The following is a 7,361-nucleotide window of genomic DNA, read 5'->3' as shown; positions in this document are numbered from 1 at the left end:
GGGCCAGAAGGATTTGGGGCCTCGGGAGAGTGAATCTGCTGAGGCCTGTCAAGCCATCTCTCTTCCGAAGGGCTGCTGAGCTTCTGTGACTAGTCACCTGAGACAGGGACAGCTTCTGGTCACCTAGACGAAGCAACTCTGGGATAGCTGAGGAACGGCACCTGTGCTGTAGAGATGGGGGAGTGGGACCATGGCTGCTGGAAAAATATTGAAATACTGTTGGCACACAAAACATTGACAAAACCCCTGAACTACTGCACACGTTCAGCCAAAGGAGGGTTTGGTTTTCCATAGGGAAGAATGTGGTTTGCAGTCACCTCACACCACAGCCTAGCCCTTACCACACCAGCCTGCCCGCTGCCCAAGAAACGGTGGCCTCCTTGAAGATGAGGGTTTTGTTGGGTCCATACTCGCTCTCCAGCCTGGAAGATGAATCGACTTCAAAGGAGGAGTGCTTTGTTTTGGACCACAGTTTCGGAGGGCTTAGTCCACGGCCTCTGTCTCCTTTATTTCTAGGCTGTTGTGAGGCCAAAAAACAAGATGAACAGAGGTGTTCTTCTCGTGGTGGCTGGGAAGCAGGGGAGACAGAGAGGGCACAGGGACCAAGTTTATCTTCCAGGGCATATCCCCACTCACCTACTTCCTCCATCTGAGCCCCGCCTCTTTATCTCTACAGCAGTCTACCAGAAGATAACCCCACTGAGGGAGCTGTCACCCTCATGACCCGATCACTTCATGAAGCCCCTGTTTGGGAACCAGGCCTTTAAGGGGGTACAAGGCACACCCAAAGCATCCCAGAGCTCAGCTAATGCAGGCTGAGCTGAATCTAGCGGTTAGTTTTGGGATACAGAGTAAGTCTCTCAGCCAAGCCTCGGTTTCTCCAGTCACAGGATGAGTCTCAGTGATAACGACCAATCTCACCAGCAGGCGTTTTAAGTGCTCAGTAAAGGTTTCCATCTTTGGTTCACCCTAGAATGTCAGGGAGTCACGTGGCCTGCTGTAATTGCACACGTGTGTGTGTGTGTGTGTGTGTGTGTGTGTGTGTGTGTGTGTGTTGCTGCAGATCAAGGCCAGGGCTTGTAAGTGCTAGGTAAGCGTTCTAACATTGATTCACATAGCACTAGGGGATACGACGGCCTCTTGTGGTCTTCACAGGCACTGCACCTATGTAGTACCCAGATGTACATGCAGGCAAAACATCCATGCACATAAAATAAAATAAAAGTAAAAAGGGAATTTTTTAAAAAAAAAATTAAAGCTTTAACAGAGATAGCAAGGCACAGAAGGTCTGAATCCGGGTCACCATGTGCAGAATTGTTTCTGGAATGACTGTACCCTTCCCTGGCTTGGGACCTAATCGTGGAGAGATGGAGCTAGCTTCAAAGAGCAAATAAGAGTCTCATGGGATCACATCCTCTCATACCCCAGCATGAGAGAGGGACTGCTTTTTCCTCCCCAGCCTCCAAGCCAAAGGAAGGGGATGGAGACCATTTCAAACAATGCTTGGGTTGAGTGGAGTCCATATACCCTGAGTGGCTCTGGGCAAGGGACTGCATAGGACTTCCCAGTACCAGGAGCAGGTTAGTGTGGACTACCGTGGGCTCTGTTTAGTGGAGCCATGGCACATCTGGCCTCCTTTGTTCTACTGTGTCTCCAGTTACATAGTGTAATGGCAAAGAGCAGCTCCCGCTATAGTCTGGACCAGCGGCAGAGCCTTATAATTGGCAGCTTTCCAAGTCACTGACATGCGGGTTAGTCAGAGCACAATTCCTAACACATACATATTGTCTCCAAATCCAGAGGTCTGCAAAGGCCCCATGCCCCTTTCTCTGCAGCAGGTGTAACGTCCAATAACTTGTGCTTCGTTTTGAAGGAGATTCTTCAGGACGCTTCAGACCCATGGACCAATGGGAATGCCATCAATGTGGCAGGTCTACAAACCCACCTAGGGTTTCTTTCCCATTGCCGACCACCTCTGTGGCTTACCAGGCATCTAGTGATGGACACCTCTTGCTCTGTGGGTCTCATGAGCATAATGACATCCATGCAGTGGAAGCTTCGGACACAGTGGAATGTCAAGAGACTAACTTTCCACGGATCGTACTAGGATGGACACAGAGTCAAGTAATCCTCACGCTAGATAGTGAATGGGCACGTCTGCCTTTCCTGTGTGAAAGTGAGCTGATTTTGACTCTTTTCCCCTGTGGGTAAAACTTGAGAAGAATATATTTACCAATTAGTGGAACTGCAAACAATTCTGCTTTGCCATCTGTATTACCTGCTTTCTGTCACTGCAACAGAACATCTGGGGTAATCATGCAATTAGGGGGATTAATCTTAGTTCATTATTTCTGAGGCTTCAGGTCCAATTGCTTCGCCCTGTTGCCTTGGGCCTGTGACGAGGCAGAGAGAGAATCATGGCACCAAATGCATGGTAGAGGAAGTCACCTCCTAGCAGCCAGGAAACCCAAAGAGAGAGAGGAACGACCTGGGGTCCCAATATCCTCTTCTAGGGCACCCCACTAGTGACCTAACTTCCTCTTATACAGCCACACTTCTTTAAATCCAACCACCTCCTAACAGCGCCACCGGCTGAGGACCCGGGTCACTAATGCATGGGTCTTTGGAGGGGGCCTTCAACATCCAAGTCATGGTACCAACCAACGTGAGCTACTTTAATCCTCCCTGCTGATGGAAACTGAGAAGTAGTGCGATGCCCGAGTGACCAAGTGGTATGATCTGTTCTAATGATAACACACCCAGCACACTGGCAGCAATAGTCCAGGTCCACAGTAGTCTACATCACCCTCTGCAATCCACCTTGCACAGGGGTCAAGTTGCTCCAGCCTACATCCTCTAAGCCCTTGCAGCAGGAGATTTCCCTCTGCATTGCTCAGAGGGTGAGCTATCATTGCTGATTTGGGGGGTAGGGGTGGGCATGGGGGACAATTTCAAATGCATCTACCCTGCTTTCCCCATCAAAAGCCACTGAATGTCGAGAATGAACGTGAGGATCCTGCAGCCCCCAAGCATCTTCATCCCAACTTTCTGGTTAAGCAGACACCAACAGGAAGGGTGTGTAACTCACCACTGGAGCCACTGTGGGGCAGACTAGGGCCAGTCACCACCCACCTCCGTGACACCATCCACAGACTGCGATAGCTTGCAGGCACTATCTTGGTTAAGTTTCTATCTCTGTGATGAAACACCATGACCAAAAGCCACTTGATGAGGAAAGGGTTTATTTCAGCTTATAGTTAGCGCTGTCCATCATGGAGGGAAGTCAGGGCAGGAACTCAAACAGGGCAGGAACCTGGAGGCAGGGGCTGATGCAGAGGCCATGGAGGGGTGCTGCTGATGGGCTTGCTCTCTGTGGCTTGCTCAGCCCACTTTATTATAATAATACCCAGGACCACCAGTCCATGAGTGCCACTCCCCACAGTGATCTGGGCCCTCCCACATCCAATCACTGATCAAGAAAATGCACCATAGGCTTGCCCACAGGTCGATCTAGTGGAGGCATTTTCTCAATTGAAGTTCCCTCTTCCAAAATGACTCTAGCTGTGTCAAATTGACATAAATCTGGCCAGCACAGGTACCCTGTGTTATTGTCATCTCACATCCTTTATATTAATGGGCATGGTGGGATTCAACCGTCCTCAGAAGAGCTGAGAACTCCATTTCCCTCCTGGAGAGTGTGCTGGGGATGGAGGAATTCCCTCAGCAGAGTCCCTAGTACCCTTCCATTACTACATTCTGGGTCCATGAGCTGACTTCCATCCAGACACGGATGAAGACTTTGACGCCTACAGTCACGATGCCCTTCATGTCTCTAGCAGGCCTCTCCCATTCTGCATTTCCACAATCACTGTTGACGCCAGGCAGCTCCAGTCCTAGGGCAGCTTTCCCCATGGACAACTCTTGCTACAGAGTGGCCAGTGCCAAGCTTCTCCGAGATGCCCATGTCCCTCACCAGAACATGCCTCTCCCCTGGGAGAATGCCTCTGGGTCTCTAGGCGATATTGTCAGATGATGATCTTTCCATCTCACATGTCAACTTCTCCCTGGACCTTCTGGGCTCTTTCCTAACTCTCTGGGGAGACCTTGCTAGCGTGTCTCCACCTCACTTATAGGCTAGCATCATCTGCAGGCTTTGAACAGTACAGGCTAGCATCATCTGCAGGCTTTGAACAGCAACACGGGCAGCGGAGCAAGATACATCCCAGAGGTGGATGCCGATGCTTGAGTCACGGGTGAGCGCTCCCACTTTTCCAGACTGTGGCTCAGTACTGTCGAGATACAGCCATTCCCATGTCTTCTCCTAGATCCAACAGATACCCGTCAGCCAGGGTCTGGGCTTCCTCCAACAAGTGAGCAATTGCCTTTTCTCTGACCTGTGCGGACACACGCGGCCTTGCTTGTCTGCCTGGAGGTGAGTGGGCCTTAGGATAAACACCACGTGGCAGGGCCTGCTTTTGTAGTCCGTGCAGGGGGCCTGATCTCTGCTTCTCCACAATATTCAACAGATTCTGGGGGCTCTTAATTCTCACTCACCCAAACGCCCCCTGTTTCAGGTGTTACGGACTGTTGTCCTAAGTGTTCTCTCTCAGGGCCCCGAATTTGATGTAAAAAATTCATCAAGGAGGCTGGCGAGATGGCTTGGTAAGTGAGGGAGCTTGTTGCCAAGGCTGACTACCTGGGTGTGATCTCTGGCACCCACATGATAGAAGGAGAGAACAGGTTCCTGCAGGCTATCCTCTGCCCTCCACAGGTATATTGTAGTATGTAGACAGACAGACAGACAGACAGACAGACACACACACACACACACACACACACACACACACACACACACACACGTTTGTTTGTTTTTAAGAAAGGAAATTCACCACGGGCTATTCATTCACAGATAGGTCTGATGTCTTTACCTTCTGATTCCGGGTCCAATTCTCAGCCCAGTGTGTCCTGGTGCTATAGAGACAAGGGTCCCTTAAACACTACCAAGGTGAATTCTGGCCTTCACAGTGCCTGTGCAGTTTACAGTCAGCTGACTTCAAACACAGTTGACAAAAGGTAACCAATAAGTCCAGCTCTGTAACTGGCCCCTGGAGCGCGCAGGTGCCACAGATGTCCTTTTCCCACAGTATCACACACATGTCGATGCACATAGAACATCTGAGCGACTACTGTGCTCCTCACAGGCGGCATCCTCCACCGTCCACTTCGGACAGCACCTGGCTTTGCCTGGTTCCTGTAAAGCAGAGCCTTATGCTTGGATGCTTAGTGTGTGTGTGTGGGGGGGGGGGAGGTTGCTCAGGTGCTTAGTTGGGGTGGGGGTGGGGGGGGGGGGGAAGCAGGAAGGACACAAGGACACAGTAGGACCAGGAGAGAGAAAGAGACAACCAGCACAACAGGTGTCCCCAAATTCCAAATCTCTTCTACAGGCCACCTCCGCAGCTCCCCACCTCCCCGCACCCCCACCCTCCTCCGAGGCTGTCTAACCCTGTAAGGCCTCGGGGACTGTGGGAGAGAGGCCTCAGAACCATGCATCTGGAGGATGAAAGGGAAAAGCATTCTCCACACTCTCCTCCCTGCTAGCAACCCCAGAAGGCTCTAGCAGCTTCGACGCCCTGAATTTCCAGGCTGGACGTGTATAGCACAGATGAATTCCAGGAGAGGAAGTGGGACTTTCAGGGCCTGCACCTGTGAGGAGGCGCCACCTGGTTGTGCCTGTGTGGAGGTCGGCTCAGAGTAGGTGATGAGAAAGCTGAGTCAGAGGACCGGAAAGGAACACAGCAGGTGTCCAGGACAGACCACCCAGCGTGCACTGTCCTTCAGAGCGGTGGAGGCGTGCGTGTGTTGTTTTTTTGAGAGTCCTAGCAAGAAATCGGACTCTCAAAAACAGTTAATATTTATATTTACTCTTTGAGAGTCTCACACATTCATATGATGTATTTTGACCATATGCAGCCCCTACTCCTCCCTCTAACTTCTCCTGGGTCCACTTCCCACCCACTCCCAACCCCAAGTCCTTTATAAAAAATAATCCATTGAATTTGGTTTGTGCTGCCCGTACACACATGGGTGTGGGGCATCCACTGCAACCTGGTTAACCTACCAGGGGTCGCACTTCTAAATAAAAATGACCTTCTTCCTTTGAAGCAGCTGTCACGGCCCCTTGGCTAGGGGTGGGAGTTAACTGAGCCTGTCCCTGCTCCATGCAGGAATGTTGAAAGGCTTGGTTTTGTGCACGTCTTGCCTGACAGATTTTAATCTAAAACCGCACATCCAGCTCAAGGAACCTCCCCTTTAACCAAACTTGGGCATTCCTAAATGACCAAGATATGCCAATATGGTTAAAGAAGCTCATTTCGAAATTTCAGAACTTAATACAAATGAATAAGAGGAGACACTCACTATTTTGTCTTTAACATGCATGTGTTTATGCATTTCTGTGAATAAATGTTGGTGCCTGGGTGGTCTGTAGGTGGAGATATCTATGTTGGGTCATGCCCATGTTTCTATTGTTTCATAGATCTGTGTGTCAGGCACTGGGGGGGGGGGGGGTCCACCACATATCTTGTGGTGCTCACAGGAAAGGTAGCCTATCTTTCCAGGTACCAGGAAGGGTCAGAGTTAAGGATCTCCAAGTCTTCATTTCCTGGGTCTTAGGCAGCCAAGAGAAGACCACATTCTAATCCTTGGAACCTGTTGTCATGAACCAGGGGGAACTAAGGTTGCACATGAAGGTGAGGTGGTGGGGTGGGGTTTTTTTGTTTGTTTGTTTGGTTGGTTTTCATTTTGGTTGGTTTTGCTTTTGGTTTTTCAAGATTGAGTTTCTCTGTGTAGCCCTGGCTATCCTGGAACTCATTCTGTAGACCAGGCTGGCCTTGAATACACAAGGATCCATCTGCCTCTGCCTCCTGAGTGCTAGGATTGAAATAAAAGCATGCACCACTGTTAGGATTCTGTCACTTCTCCAGCTGCATGACTATACATGTGCAGTCCAGTAGCTAAGCGTTTGCACACAGTGTGGTCACCCAATCAGCGCATGTGTGGCATACCTCCACAAACCCACCTGTGCATGTGCAGGGGAATCCTTAAAACGCCAGTCACAGACTCCTCTCCTCTCCCTGCTCTCTCCTCCCCCCACTCTCCCTCCTGCACGTGTGTCTCCCCCAGGCCTGGCCACGCTTTCTTCTGCCCCCCCCCCAATAAAGCTCTGATACGGGCTTTTGTCTCATGACCTTCCCACCCAGTAACAGCGCCGCTTATATTTTTAAAACAACAAGCACCACCTCCCTGCTGAAGGTAAGGTTGCTAATCAGCCTTAAAATTGAAGAGCTTATCCTAGATTATGT

The sequence above is a fragment of the Onychomys torridus genome, chromosome 14 (genome assembly GCF_903995425.1).
Source record: "Onychomys torridus chromosome 14, mOncTor1.1, whole genome shotgun sequence".
NCBI lineage: Eukaryota > Metazoa > Chordata > Mammalia > Rodentia > Cricetidae > Onychomys > Onychomys torridus.
Note: the sequence above shows the minus strand (reverse complement) of the source record.